The sequence below is a fragment of the Schistocerca serialis genome, chromosome 5 (genome assembly GCF_023864345.2).
Source record: "Schistocerca serialis cubense isolate TAMUIC-IGC-003099 chromosome 5, iqSchSeri2.2, whole genome shotgun sequence".
Classification (NCBI taxonomy): domain Eukaryota; kingdom Metazoa; phylum Arthropoda; class Insecta; order Orthoptera; family Acrididae; genus Schistocerca; species Schistocerca serialis.
In genome coordinates this window covers 473795150-473811874 of record NC_064642.1, presented here as the reverse complement: position 1 = coordinate 473811874, position 16725 = coordinate 473795150, and the positions used below count along the sequence as shown (strand labels likewise).

The 16725-nt window shown below is 39.3% G+C and overlaps 1 non-coding gene across 1 annotated transcript; it reads left to right on the top strand.

Annotated features, from left to right (window-relative positions):
* Positions 1 to 260: 260 nt before the first annotated feature.
* On the top strand, positions 261 to 335 carry Trnat-ugu (transfer RNA threonine (anticodon UGU)). The gene has a single exon. It is a non-coding gene; the product is annotated as a tRNA-Thr (tRNA).
* Positions 336 to 16725: the final 16390 nt, after the last annotated feature.

The following is a 16725-nucleotide window of genomic DNA, read 5'->3' as shown; positions in this document are numbered from 1 at the left end:
CCATAGGAGTTCGGCAGTGTCCGAAAGAACAGATACCATCTTCATATAGTTACGGCTAACCGGCCATTGACCTTCTTCTTTTGTGCTGGATGCATACGCATTGCCCGAACTCTTATGGGACCCGATAAGATTGTCTGCCGTGAGTAATGAGTGTAATGGGCAGGGGCACTACGAATGCAGTGTGTGGACATTAAGTTGGGAATGTGGGTCTCACGGGGAGCGTGAAAGGAATAAATCCCTGCAGTCGCACTATCCTCTGTGCCCTCGGTGGCTCAGATGGATAGAGCGTCTGCCATGTAAGTAGGAGATCCCGGGTTCGAGTCCCGGTCGGGGCACACATTTTCAACTGTCCCCGTTGATGTACATCAACACCTGTCGACAGCTTAGGGTCTTGATTTAATTATCATTCCATTCTAAGAGAAATGGTTCAAATGGCTCTGAGCACTATGGGACTCAACATCTGAGGTCATCAGTCCACTATAACTTAGAACGACTTAAACCTAACTAACCTAAGGACATCACACACATCCATGCCCGAGGCAGGATTCGAACCTGCGACCGTAGCGGTCGCACGGTTCCAGACTGAAGTGCCCAGAACCTCATTCTAAGAGAGCTACATGGTCACCGATGGTATCTATTCTTTCCGACATGTCCGAAAGAACAGATACCATCTTCATATACGAATATGAGTAATTCCTTCTTGCACTACGTATTCATAATGGGTGACAGTCGAACAGCCTGTTAGCTCTACTCGAACAGTTTGAAGTTTTGCGGCATCATACAACTTGTATTACCTGTAAATCTTAGAGTTGCCTTTAGTCGTCTAGACTGAAGAAGTTGTTCACAAGATGTACGAGTGGCATTCAATAAGTAATGCAACACATATTTTTATCAACCAGTTTCGGATGAAAAAATTCGGAATTTGTCCTGGATCATCGTGGAATACTCCTGCTTCAGCTTCCATAATTTCACGATGTTCCGATAGGTGGCGGCACTATACGTAGCCTTCAAAATGGCGTCTGTAATGGAGAGGCGTTCCAGGCAGAGAGCAGTCATTTAGTTTCTTTTGGTAGAAAACCAGAGCATCCCAGATATTCAGATATACAAAGGTACTTGAAGAATTCCTATGGAGATCTGGAAGTGAGCAAAAGCGCAGTGAGTCGTAGGGCGAGGTGTCTGTCATCATCGCAATAAGGTCCGACCTCCCGCGTGCCGGCCGCCAGCATACAGTTGTGACTCCTGCAGTGTTGGAACGTGCGGACACTCTCATTCGAAGTGATCGATGAATGACAATCGGACACCTCGCTCCTCAAGAGAACGTCTGTTGATAGCGCTGACACACTCGTCCAATAGTCTGGTACTCAGAGGCGTGTGCTACCCTAGGGCCATCGTACTGGAAGGAGATCATGTTGAAAAATGGGGTTTAGAAGCCAAAAGAGTGGGGAATAACATGGCATCAAATCAGACTGCTTTCAGATAAAAAAAAAGTGTTGCACTGCTTACTGAACGCCCCTCGTAGAACTCCGAGTCGATATAGAATTCACCCAGTCGGTAAGCATGTACAAGAATGGAAATCAGTAATCGCTTGATTAAAGGCATTATAAAGCCCGCACACTGTGATCGCTTGATCACTTCACCATCTGATCATGCGCCTACGGAGTTGAAGAATAAGGTGAACAGTTCAGAGCACAGCTGAATGGAAGTGGGGAACATGTTGACTCCACTACCAAGAATGACTGTAGCTGCACACTCACATACAGAAATTTTAAAAACTTATCCAGTAGATTAAGCTTTCATTGGTTACTTATACTGCTGGAAATAAATAACGAATTAAAGTGCTAACAAAGAAGATTGTTTGCTCCAAATATTACTACTAGTTTTCAAACAAAACAGCAACCAATCCAACTGGACAAGTCTCAGTTAAAAATAGATTACTTGTAGGTATAGTGATGGCATACATATTCTATAATTACAGGTGCTCCGTGATTACATAACTCCGCAAGTCCCTAAAAACACTGCAGTTTTACTGCTAACGATGAAATTTGCTTAGTATGATGCCCGTGGTCTAGGGGTAGCGTCTTTGATTCATAATCAAAACTTCTTCGGTCCCGGGTTCGATCCCCGCCACTGCCTAAATTTTGATAAATAATCAGCATTGGCGGCCGAAGACTTCCGGCATAAGAAGTCAGCCTCATTCTGCCAACGGCCTTGTCAAAGAGGGCGGAGGACCGGATAGAGGTTCAGGGCACTCTCTTGTCCTAGGGGTGGGAAATTGCCCCTAAAGGCGGAAGAATCAGCAATGATCAACGACATGAGGATGCAGAAGGCAATGGAAACCACTGCATTAAAGACACGCAACGTGTATCCACAGGACATGTGGCCTATAATTGAAGAAGTGTCATGATGATTTCTCCATTGGCAAAAGATTCCGCAATAGTCCCCCATTCGGATCTCCGGGAGGGGACTGCCAAGGGGGAGGTTACAATGAGAAAAAGGTTGAATAAACAACGAAAGGATAACGTTCTGCGAGTCGGGGCGCGGAATGTCAGAAGCTTGAACGTGTTAGGGAAACTAGAAAATCTGAAAAGGGAAATGCAAAGGCTCAATCTAGATATAGTAGGGGTCAGTGAAGTGAAGTGGAAGGAAGACAAGGATTTCTGGTCAGATGAGTATCGGGTAATATCAACAGCAGCAGAAAATGGTAAAACAGGTGTAGGATTCGTTATGAATAGGAAGGTAGGGCAGAGGGTGTGTTACTGTGAACAGTTCAGTGACCGGGTTGTTCTAATCAGAATCGATAGGAGACCGACACTGACAACGATAGTTCAGGTATACATGCCGACGTCGCAAGCTAAAGATGAACAGATAGAGAAAGTGTATGAGGATATTGAAAGGGTAATGCAGTATGTAAAGGGGGACGAAAATCTAATAGTCATGGGCGACTGGAATGCAATTGTAGGGGAAGGAGTAGAAGAAAAGGTTACAGGAGAATATGGGCTTGGGACAAGGAATTAAAGAGGAGAAAGACTAATTGAGTTCTGTAACAAGTTTCAGCTAGTAATAGCGAATACCCTGTTCAAGAATCACAAGAGGAGGAGGTATACTTGGAAAAGGCCGGGAGATACGGGAAGATTTCAATTAGATTACATCATGGTCAGACAGAGATTCCGAAATCAGATACTGGATTGTAAGGCGTACCCAGAAGCAGATATAGACTCAAATCACAATATAGTAGTGATGAAGAGCAGGCTAAAGTTCAAGACATTAGTCAGGAAGAATCAATACGCAAAGAAGTGGGATACGGAAGTACTAAGGAATGACGAGATACGTTTGAAGTTCGCTAACGCTATAGATACAGCAATAAGGAACAGCGCAGTAGGCAGTACAGTTGAAGAGGAATGGACATCTCTAAAAAGGGCCATCACAGAAGTAGGGAAGGAAAACATAGGTACAAAGATGGTAGCTGCGAAGAAACCATGGGTAACAGAAGAAATACTTCAGTTGATTGATGAAAGGAGGAAGTACAAACATGTTCCGGGAAAATCAGGAATACAGAAATACAAGTCGCTGAGGAATGAAATAAATAGGAAGTGCAGGGAAGCTAAGACAATATGGCTGCAGGAAAAATGTGAAGACATCGAAAAAGATATGATTGTCGGAAGGACAGACTCAGCATACAGGAAAGTCAAAACAACCTTTGGTGACATTAAAAGCAACGGTGGTAACATTAAGAGTGCAACGGGAATTCCACTGTTAAATGCAGAGGAGAGAGCAGATAGGTGGAAAGAATACATTGAAAGCCTCTATGAGGGTGAAGATTTGTCTCATGTGATAGAAGACGAAACAGGAGTCGATTTAGAAGAGATAGGGGATCCAGTATTAGAATCGGAATTTAAAAGAGCTTTGGAGGACTTACGGTCAAATAAGGCAGAAGGGATAGATAACATTCCATCAGAATTTCTAAAATCATTGGGGGAAGTGGCAACAAAACGACTATTCACGTTGGTGTGTAGAATATATGAGTCTGGCGACATACCATCTGACTTTCGGAAAAGCATCATCCACACAATGCCGAAGACGGCAAGAGCTGACAAGTGCGAGAATTATCGCACAATCAGCTTAATAGCTCATGCATCGAAGCTGCTTACAAGAATAATATACAGAGGAATGGAAAAGAAAATTGAGAATGCGCTAGGTGACGATCGGTTTGGCTTTAGGAAAAGTAAAGCGACGAGAGAGGCAATTCTGACGTTACGGCTAATAATGGAAGCACGGCTAAAGAAAAATCAAGACACTTTCATAGGATTTGTCGACCTGAAAAAAGCATTCGACAATATAAAATGATGCAAGCTGTTCGAGATTCTGAAAAACGTAGGGGTAAGCTATAGGGAGTGACGGGTCATATACAATATGTACAACAACCAAGAAGGAATAATAAGAGTGGACGATCAAGAACGAAGTGCTTGTATTAAGAAGGGTGTAAGACAAGGCTGTAGCCTTTCGCCCCTACTCTTCAATCTGTACATCGAGGAAGCAATGATGGAAATAAAAGAAAGGTTCAGGAGTGGAATTAAAATACAAGGTGAAAGGATATCAATGATACGATTCGCTGATGACATTGCTATCCTGAGTGAAAGTGAAGAAGAATTAAATGATCTGCTGAACGGAATGAACAGTCTAATGAGTACACAGTATGGTTTGAGAGTCAATCGGAGAAAGACGAAGGTAATGAGAAGTAGTAGAAATGAGAACAGCGAGAAACTTAACATCAGGATTGATGGTCACGAAGTCAATGAAGTTAAGGAATTCTGCTACCTAGGCAGTAAAATAACCAATGACGGACGGAGCAATGAGGACATCAAAAGCAGACTCGCTATGGCAAAAAGGCATTTCTGGCCAAGAGAAGTCTACTAATATCAAATACCGGTCTTAATTTGAGGAAGAAATTTCTGAGGATGTACGTGTGGAGTACAGCATTGTATGGTAGTGAAACATGGACTGTGGGAAAACCGGAACAGAAGAGAATCGAAGCATTTGAGATGTGGTGCTATAGACGAACGTTGAAAATTAGGTGGACTGATAAGGTTAGGAATGAGGAGGTTCTATGCAGAATCGGAGAGGAAAGGAATATGTGGAAAACACTGATAAGGAGAAGGGACAGGATGATAGGACATCTGCTAAGACATGAGGGAATGACTTCCATGGTACTAGAGGGACCTGTAGAGGGCAAAAATTGTAGAGAAAGACAGAGATTGGAATACGTCAAGCAAATAATTGAGGACGTAGGTTGCAAGTGCTACTCTGAGATGAAGAGGTTAGCACAGGAAAGGAATTCGTGGCGGGCCGCATCAAACCAGTCAGTAGACTGATGACCACAAAAAAAAAAAAAATGAATAAAGTTGCCTAATAATTTGTAAATCAATTGTACAAGAATGCATACCGTAATTACTGAACTTTTAAAGAGTTTGCGCGCAATGTTGCAATACGTCTTCACTTATTTAATGTTTCCTTAAACAATTAGAGCTTTTGATGTTGTTATTAGTTTGCTCTTTCAGGTTATTCTTTGAAAACACATGTCAAGACAAAAATAATGAACCAACGCTGATATTAAGAACAGCATGCGAGAAAGAGATAAAATTACAAAGCGAAATAAAAAGACATAAAGTATTTACAAGAGAATAGAGCCAGGTGTTTGCTTTGGAGTTAAAATGAGCTTTAATAGGTTATATGTAATGGTAGAGTACACTGAAATCCTGTCCCTTCTGAAAACTAAAACGTTTTTAAGATTAATTTTAATTGTACTTAAATGGTTTACAGATTGCTTCATTCATAAAATTATTCTCTTGACGTTTAATGTTAAACATAAAAACATAATATTAACAAAAAAATATTTTTAAATCAATTTCCATAAAATACGCATAGACAGAGAATCAAGTATTGCTTTATAATTGGGCGAAAAAATTATAAAACAAAGTAAACAATAATGTTGGAGCATTACAGACCTGCCCGAGTTCCCTTTAAGCCTTTTTGTAGGAAATGCATGAAACCTAAATCAGGATAGCAGGAAACAGATTTGAGAAACACCCCCACACACCCACACCCACCCCCACACCCCCACACCCACATACCACCCCCCCCCCCCCCCCCACACACACACACACACACGCGAGTTTCGCTGGGTTAAATTGAGCGCTCAGCATAACTACTACGCCAATTGCATGTCGCTTTGTTGATCGACAGTACATACATATCAATAACAATTATCTGAGGTTTAATGTTGGAGGAGAATATAGGGACTTTCAGTTGCAGCTACAAGATCCGTTATGAAAGCCCTAAGCAAACGTTACGTACGAAATAATTTTTGATTCGCCGCATCTGTACCATCACTGCATTTGTATGGTTGATTAATGGTATTTGAGAGCTGCTGAAATGACCTGCTTATTTATATTATTGGAATATAGTTTATGTGGAAGTATGCAGTATGTTGAGCACCACTTCATGAACCGATAATTCTTATCATGTTTAAGTAACGAAGGTCGTATCTAAAATACTGCCTGCCTATATTTTCACATTTTACACTGAGTGTTCGAATAGCAAAATCACTTTGGTTAAATCACAATTTTCGGGTGTTTTTAAGACAACCGTACTTCAACATATAATCACAGAACAGGCAGAATGAATTATCTTTGTGAGGTTAGGACATTTTGACCGAAGAAACATGCACCAAGTGGTAGCAGTTTCTCCCCACCTGTGATATTAACAACACTGAAATCTGACGTGGTAGACGCGTGGTAATATCTCATTCCCGTAGCGAAAGGAGCCGAAACACTGTAGAACCCAGCCAAATGTTATTTATATATGTACTTATTTACACGTCAGGTTCCGTAGGACCAAAATAAGGAGCAATTCTCCTAGGTCATGGAACGTGTCAGTAAATGAAATTACAACGCAAAATTAATAACAGAAAGAAATAAAATGTTTATGAACCCAAAAAAAGTCAAGCCATAGATTTAAGTAAACGCAATCAGCAATTCAACATAGGAATCAGCTTAATTTTTCAAGTAACTCCTCGACAGTATAGCAGGAGCGTCCCAAGAGGAAACTCTTCAGTTTCGATTTGAAAGCACGTGGACTACTGCAAAGATTTTTGAATTCTTGTGGTAGCTTATTGAAAATGGATGCAGCAGTATGCTGCACACCTTTCTGCAAAGTACTTAAGTAAGTCCGATAAAGGTGCAGGTTTGATTTCTGCCGAATATTAACTGAGTGAAAGCTGCTTATTCTTTGGAATAAGCTGATGTTGTTCGCGAACTTACACCAGTTATTGCCAGAACCGCCCGTTTTTGAGCCAAAAATATCCTTTTAGAATGGAAATAGTTACCCCAGAATATAATACCATACGACATAAGCGAATGAAAATAAGCAAAGCAGACTAATTTTCGTGTCGAACGATCACTTACTTCAGATACTGTTCGAATAGTAAAAATGGCAACATTAATTCTTTGAACAAGATCCTGAACGTGGGCTTTCCACGACATTTTACTATCTATCTGAAAACCTGGAAATTTGAACTGTTCAGTTTCACTAATCATATGGCCATTCTGTGAAATTGAACTGTTGAGTTTTGTTGAATTGTATGTTAGAAACTATAAAAACTGTCTCTTACTGTGATTTAGCCAAGCCAGGAACTTATGTCATGCACTATTTGAAACAGAGCCATTGTTGGACACAACATCCTTACTACCAAGGTACTGTCATCAGCAAACAGAAATATTTTAGAGTTACCCGTAATACTAGAGGGCATATCATTTATAGAAATAAGGAACCGGAGTGGCCCCAATACTGATCCTTTGAAGCATTCCCTCCCCCCCCCCCCCCTTCATATTTGACCGTAACCCAATCAGAGCCCACATCACAGCCATTCTTAATACTGTGAATAATGACCTTTTGCTGTCTGTTGCTAAAGTAAGAGGTGAACCAGTTGTGAGCTACTCCCGTATTCCGTAATGGTCCAACTTCTGTAGCAATATTTTGTGATCAATACTGTCAAACGCCTTATTTAAATCAAAACGAAACCTTTTGTTTAACCCATCCAGTATCTCACAGAGAGAAGAGAATATGGCATTTTCAGTTGTTAAACGACTTCTAAAGCCGAACTGTACGCTTGATAGCAAACTGTTTGATATAAAATGATCAACCATTCTTACATACACAGCCTTTTCAATAACTTTAGCAAACACTGATGGCATCGAAATAGGTCTAAAATTGGCTTCATTGTCCCTTTCTCCCGTTTTATAAAGCGGCTTTACTACTGAATACTTTAATCGTTCAGGAAACTGACCAATCCTAAAGGAAAAATTACAGATATAGCTAAATACAGGGTTAACATGTGCAGTACGGTACTTAAATATTCTATTAGGCACTCCATCATATCCATGGGAGTCCTTAGTCTTCAGTGATTTAATTATTCACTCAATGTACCCCTTCTCAGGATCACAGAGGATTAATTCAGACATCAATCTCGGAAAGGCATTTGCATAAAATGTCGCATTTGATGATAACCGCGGAGTCCGTATCTCTGAGCGACAAGAGGCACACATGAAAATCTATAAATCACCGTATCCAAATATTTATGTGGTGTCACCGCCAGACACCACACTTGCTAGGTGGTAGCTTTTAAATCGGCCGCGGTCCGGTAGTATACGTCGGACCCGCGTGTCGCCACTGTCAGTGATAGCAGACCGAGCGCCACCACACGGCAGGTCTAGAAAGACTTACTAGCACTCGCCCCAGCTGTACAACCGACTTTGCTAGCGACGCCACACTGACAATTACGCTCTCAATTGCCGAGACGATAGTTAGCCTAGCCTTCAGCTACATTTGCTACGACCTAGCAAGGCGCCGTATTCAATTGCTAATTAATATTATGAAGCATGTATCATCAAGAGCGATGTTCTACAATTATGGATTAAAGTTAAGTATTCCAGAAGCTACGTACTTTTCTTTATAGCATTCATTACGTATCCTGTTTCAGACCCCACGCCAGCCTGCGTGAGTTTAAGCGCGTGCCTTTCGGCTTCCTCTCATTGTGTCTAGGCTGTCTTGCCTAGACACAACAATTTATCTAACGTACGATGCTTTCCGTTCGCGCGCCATATTTTTCAGTCGCGGTGTTTACGTAGTGCAGATTCGACGCCTTACGCTGCGTTGCCGTCTGGTGGGAAAACGTGAGTTTCATCTGCTGTGAGTGGACTACAATTGAACGTGAGTGCTCCGTACGAAGAAATGCGGAGCCTAGAAGTTGAAAATGTACAGCCATAGTCATAATTCACTATGCGCACGTTACTTGGGCGCATTTTTCATCGAGTGCGCTGTGTGGGGAAGTAATAACTTAGAGTGGTTCGTCTGTCTTGCGCACACTACTGTCGCCGGTGCCATGTAGAAGCCAACCGACACGCAAAAACGCACAGCGGTCTCGCAGAATTACCCCCTTTTATAAAAATAGTACCGTAAATATTCAAATAATGACGACCAAGGCGGAAGGGCAGGGGAAAGCAGATGTTCACCTTCGAAACAATTACCGCAAAACGAACTCGCGACTGCCCCCGTTATACGGGCAGACAGGACACTACCAACTGACCGTCTTCGATTTTTTTGTATACTTGCAAGATTTAAAGCTCTGTGCCCGGACGTTAATTCCCTTAAGCAAGAACACAACCCTAAAAAAACCAAAAACTTCTTCTTTGAAGACTAAAAGATTTCCTAGAGCTTTTAAAAAACTTCAACACTATTAACTTAAACCCCCCACCTTTCACCCACTTATCTGAGTGCGTAGCACAAAAGTCTCCTAAATGCAAAGCGTAAAGTCGGAGTTATTAATTAATTAATGTTGTTGTTGTTGTTGTTGTAGTTGTCTTTATTTCTAAGACTGGTTCAATGCAGCTCTCTGAGAAAGTACCCCATACTACATTCGTCCGTCTCCCCCTACAATTTTTACCACCCACACAACCCTCCAACACCAAATTGACAATTCTTCGATGTCTCGGAATATGTCCTATCAAACAATCCCTTATTTTAGACAAGTTGTGGCACAGGGTTTTGGGTGGGAGTGTTATTTGGCTGGAGGTTGTGTAGATGTGGGTTTCTGATTAAATGCTTTGTTTTATTAAAAATAAATAACAGTGCCAGAGGGAAAACATAAATAAACAAGACATACACTTGCGCTCGATATTCAAATAAATTAATTTCAAATGAAACAATGATTTCAAAAAAATACTTGTCCACAGTCACAAAACAATAAAAGCTTTAAACAGGGCACTAGCCACGCACAACAATACTTAACATAAGATACATGTATATATCACTCATAAGAAACATGACTTTGGTCTGAAGAAACCAACTTTACGAGGGGCACAGAAAATAACAGTGTGACACACACTAGCTTATCAGAAAATACAACTTCAATCAATACCACAACCACACACCAGACAAACAGCACATACGAGCAACACAATCAACACTGACGCAACAAGCTAACATGTAAGCATAAACTGGTAAGAGACTCACAAAGCTTATCACTTATATCACATTTAGAACACACCATGGCCTCATCATAGCATTTCAAAGCAGCTACAATTATAATGTGAAACCGCGTGACCGCCACGGTCGCAGGTTCGAATCCTGCCTCGGGCATGGATGTGTGTGATGTCCTCAGGTTAGTTAGGTTTAAGTAGTTCTAAGTTCTAGGGGACTGCTGACCACAGATGTTGTAACCTCCCCACCGAAATTTAAAAGACAATATTTTAATTGCTAATGCACATTGAGCTAGGTGTAAGCTCCCCAGAGAAATTTTGAAACACAATAGTTGAATGTTAACAAGAATACAACCTAACGTAAGCTCCCAGCAAATAAATTTAATGACAATAAAAATGAGAATCGCAATCTGACTCAAAGTGTAAGCTGTCACGAAAATGATGAAAAAACAATTCAATGCTAATGAGACTTCATTGACAATGTAAACTCAATTAAACCAAAATATCGGTCTTTGGCCCTGTGCAAAAAATCATAATTTCTTACCTCATTCGAAACTGCATGTCAAAGTTCTGCTCTTATTGTTGGCCACGGCTTGGAGGAAATGCATTGCAAGTATTATTTTTTTTCATTTTTTTTCTTTGAAATTTAATTGAAACTTTTCTTTAAAGGAAATCGTTCGTTCAATTAAATAGTTCTTTTGTTAAGAATATTGCTTTGAAAACCATAATTATTATTGGGGCGATTATTGCACAAATTAGTTACAGTTAATTTACATTATTATTTGAGCGCATTTAAAAAATAATATACCTCATCCTGAATCTTGACCAGATTGCCATGTCGACGCCCGCCGACTCCTCACACACAACTGCACTGGGTTGCTACTACCGACATACTGCACTGCTCACAGACTGCCCACTGACTACTGCTCGCAACTGTACTGCACGACTACTACTGACAGAGTACCGCTCGCAACTCTCGCGCGGTCAAGCGCAGACTAGCCACGATAAATGGCTCTCTGGTCAGAGACTCTGCAATGCCTCGCCATCGCCGCCACACAACATACGTGTTTCATAACCCTCCACTGGGGGGGGCAAAAATTTGGCAGCGGTGGTGAGTCATTTGGACTTGCCAAGCGCGGCAAAATTTTTTCTTTAATTAATGAACTTTTACAATTTACAGAATATTTAGATGTAGTACATGAATTAAATGTTTTGCACATGCACCGAGTACAAAACATTTCAGACAAAGACAAGATATGAGTACAAAACATATTCGCAGATCAGAAAAATGTATATACAAATTATTTGACAGATAACAAAGTGCACACGCACTGAAAAAATTCTGTAGCATTTTCAGAACAAATAAACAGAATGGCAGAAAATCATGTTGACAAGTGACATGAGTGCACATGCACTGCAGTTCAGAACATATCAGCAAATGACGAAATGTATATACAATGAGTAACAAATGACATAAGTGCATACGCACTGAAGTATTGCATACAGAATGAGTACACATCATATTGAAAAATGAGAAAAGTGCACAGGCACTGAAGTTCAGTAGAAAACATATTAACACATAACATAAGTGCACATGCACTGTAGTTCAGAACATATCATCAAAATAAAAATGTATATACAATATAAAAGACAAGAGTGCACATATACTGTACTTCAGAACAAATCGAAAAAATGTCTTTAGCATTTGCACAACAAATAAACATAATGGCAAAAAAAATAAATCATGTCGACAAGTGACATAAGTGTACTCGCATTGGAGTTCAGCAAATCAAAAAAAAAATGTATAGCCCATGAACATAAATGATGTTAGCAAAAAAAATGATTTTCACTATTAGGATAGGAAAGGGAAGGATTGCATCATGGTTGTAGCACTTTAGATTGCACACGGCTGTTCTGAAAGTCCATATCTTTCCACAGAAGTACAACACCAAGTGACACAATTTGAAGTTCTTTTCCCATCAGAATTTATCAGCGTAGCCAAGACACTGAACTGTCGTAGTAATGTTCCATGTTTTCATTTTGGCAGTACATTAGGTACACCAAACAGTGGGATCATAATAACGTCTTAGTCGCTCACGGTGGTGGACAGCATGTCGTGTCAACACCACGCTCTTACAAGGCACACCAACATAGAATTAGTGCAAAAACCAAATATAGTGCTCCATGATCATGAGGATGGACAGGACAAATGGATATTGCAGTAATTCAGGGTAGTTAGCTCATAAGGTGAAGGACATTAAGCCACATAATAGGCTTCATTGAGAATTACAGTAGTAGTTTGCGGCATTCATAGCCCAGTTATTGAACATTTCTGTACCAAGTATGTAGTATTACAGAATAATGTTCATAAAATTAAATTATTGGCATCATGGGTAATCGTATTACAATAAACAGTGGCAGTCCTTGGCCAGTTACAAAGCATATTTAGTATGACAGAATAATGTTCATCAGAAGTCTTCATTGAAAAAAAGAGTCAATTATTGGCCTAGCATTAACATAATACATTGAGTGATACAAATTATTGGCACTCATTGGCAATTTACCAAAACATGAAAAGTCAACATTGAAAACAAGAGCTAATTAATGGCATAATTAATAACATAATTCATTTAGTGACATTAATTATTGGCACTCAGTGGCCAGTTAGTATTGAATAGTATCATTGTTCATCATTCAGTATTATTCAGATCATTAAGAAGTCATTATTAAAAATCAGTTAATTACAGTCACAGCATTAACAATCATGGGCATTATAAGTAGTCTCATTACAATAAACAGTGGCAGTTAAGAAGTCATTACTGAAGTGATATACTATTCAGAGCTGATCAGTATTATTCAGAATTCTCTTAAACTAATAACATTATTTGGGACTGGTAATACATTTTTTGTTAGCAATGCATTGCTTAGGGTAATTATAGGGGAAAGCAAGAGAGAAAAAAATTTGTTTCTGGTTTGTTGGTATAAATGAAAATGTGTAACGTCATCCGTCATAAGTCAGCTGTGGCAAGATTATGAAACAAGTAGAGTATATGTAATCACATTCATAGATTTAATGAACAACTGCTTATAGCACATTAATCTCATAAATAATTTCTCCTGCAAAAAATGTATAAAATGGACTATTAAGCTGAAAAGAGAAATGCATTTTATGCTGAAAAGTAGTGAACTTCGAATTAACTGGTAGTGAAATGTGTATAAAAAATGTGTTCCATAGCTGTCCTTTCCAAAACCTTCAGTCATTATACTGTGCAATATAACACCTGCTGTCAAAACGAACTGCAACAAATACTTAAATAACTACATAGCCTAAATATAACTTCAACATTATCCTCATGTGCAAAGAAAACTTCATTATCCATATCATCAAAACTCCATCATCATCATCACCTGTAAAGAAAAACTTCATTATTCATAGCAGCATATTCTTTATCATTATTCATCAGCATTCATTATCATCTGCAAAAAATCACTTCATTACTCATTACACAACTATTCCTTATCTCTAGCATATTTCATCACTAAAACTAAGATGTGTAGTTCTGTCTGACAGCCTGCATCAATCACCTTGTATTCTGAAAGAAAAAATTAGTTAAGACTGCTATTCTACGATGAGTATAGTATATTCTTGTTAATGCTTGTTAATCCTGATCCATTTACTCTTCCTCATAAAGTTATTGCATCTTCTTTCGTTTATTCCGTAGGTGAAATTCCCATTTCTGTTGAATTTATTTCTTACACGCATCATTTCTTTCTGAAATTGATGAACAGAGATTAATGCCTTGCATTTAAATCATATACCCATTAAATAATGACTGGTTTATGGTGACATAATTAAGCATACAGCATAACATGACAGAAAACGTAATATGTCAAAAGCATAGACAGTGTTCAAAGGCAAAATGTACAGAGAATATCACAATGCAGCAGCAAAAAAATGTAAAACAGTCACGATCTTGAGATGTCATAGGGCAACAAAATGTCAAAGTCAACTGGTGTGTGTTATATCTTAACTATTTCACAGTGCATACATACAAAACTGGCATACAATCAGACACACAAAAAAAATGGAAAATGTGCACGGTCTGGTGTGTAACGACAAGAAAAGCGACCTGCTAACCTTACCTTGCCGGGCACTTGCCAAGAAAAATACGATAATCATCAATAATTAGTCATGTGAATATAATTGCATAAGTGGTCATAAAGATTAGTAAATGGCATCATAGAGTGTTGAATCATAAAGTGTCTTCATTCAATAAAGGGTTTAATATTTGACCAATGGTGGTTGCCTTTCGATTTTCTGGTTCTCAAAGTTTCGACGTGTACAACATTGGGGTGAGGGATGCTGCGAATCCGATATGGACCTGCGTATAGAAGTTCAAATTTACTGCACTTACCTTTTATTCTGCTGGATAAATAGTGTGTACGTACTAATATTTTCTGTCCAATGTGAAAGTCGCGGCGTGTACAAACCTGTTTTTGCTGTCTTCTCCGGCGCTCTGCGGCACGTTTGATGTTGTTCAGCGCAATGTTAATTATTTCATGGTGACGTAGGCGACGACATTTAGGGAAATTTACTAATTCTTTAATTTTGTTTGGTGGTTCAACGTTTTTCAGTATAACAGACGGAGATAGCATAGTGGATTCATTTGGAATGGAATTAATTACATCTTGGAATGAGAATATGTGTGTGTCCCAATCAATATGTCTTTTGTGGCAGTATATTCTACACAGTTTACCAATTTCTTTCATTAATCGTTCACAGGGGTTCGAAGAAGCATGGTACTTGGATATATAAATCGGAGAAATGTTTCTAGCTCGTAACATACGTGTCCAGGTAGCAGAACGAAATTGTGATTCATTGTCAGAAATTACTTTCATCACATGCCCTACATGAAATAGAAAATGTTTTACAAATGCTTTCGAAACAGTTTTAGCAGTAGCTTTGCGTAACGGAGTGAAGGTAACAAATTTTGAAGTGAGCTCAACAGCGACAAATATGTAGCAAAAACCTCTGTTAGTTCTGGGAATTGGACCAAAAATGTCTACTGCGGCCATATGTCTTAATTTAACAGGTACAATGGGATATAAAGGAGGAATATGTGAAGTGGTGTCTGACTTAGCTTTCTGGCAAATTTTACAAGACGCTAAAACTCGTCGTATACGTTTCTCCATGTTGGTAAAATAAAAGTTCTGTCTCAGTATAAGAAAACATTTTCTTGCTCCGTAATGTGCGTAACTTAAATGAGTGTACCAGATTAATTTGTTAACCAGTTCGTTAGGAATGCATAATAACCAATTGTTGCTGTCAGGATGAGAGCGGCGAAAAAGAATGTCATTGCGTACAGTGTAATGGTTTCTAATCGTAACATTATTCCTATCTTGCCAAAGGTGTTTAATTTCTTTCCACACGTTGTCTTTATTTTGTTCTTGTGCTATGTCCTGTAATGACGACGAAATAAAATTTTCAAATGCAACTTGTTGAATGTACATGACACTGAAATTTCTTTGCAGAAGTTGGTTGCTACGTCTTGCTGATTGTTGCTCAGAGAACGCGATAGTGCGTCTGCTATAACATTTTGTGTGCCGGGAATGTGAACTATTGTAAAATTAAATTCCTGTAAATAAAGTTTCCATCTGCTTAATCTGTCGTGAGTGAATTTAGCCGAAAGTAAAAATTGTATCGCTCTGTGGTCTGTGTAAACGGTGGTATGTCTGCCATAAAGAAAGTGCCTAAATCTCGTGAAAGCCCATACCACACATAATGTTTCCAATTCTGTAACGGAGTAATTTCGTTCAGCAGGTGACAAAATGCGACTTGCAAATGCGATGTTTTTAATTACTGTTGAGCCATCTTCTTCAATTTCCTGCAAAATGTGTACGCCTAAAGCGGTATTGGAACTGTCGGTGGCAATGGAAAAATTTCTAGTAAGATCTGGGTGCGACAAAAGTGGAGCATTCAACAAAGCATGTTTCAGGTTCACAAATTCAAAATGTGCTTGCTTATCCCAAGACCAAATAGTGTTTTTACCTGTTAATTGGCATAATCTGGGTGTGTCTAAAGCAGAGTGATGAATAAATTTACGAAAAAAGTTAATTAAGCCCAAAAAACTGCGTAATTGCTTTTTTGTCGTAGGAATAGTAATGTCACGTAGAGCTTGAAGTTTTTCCGGAT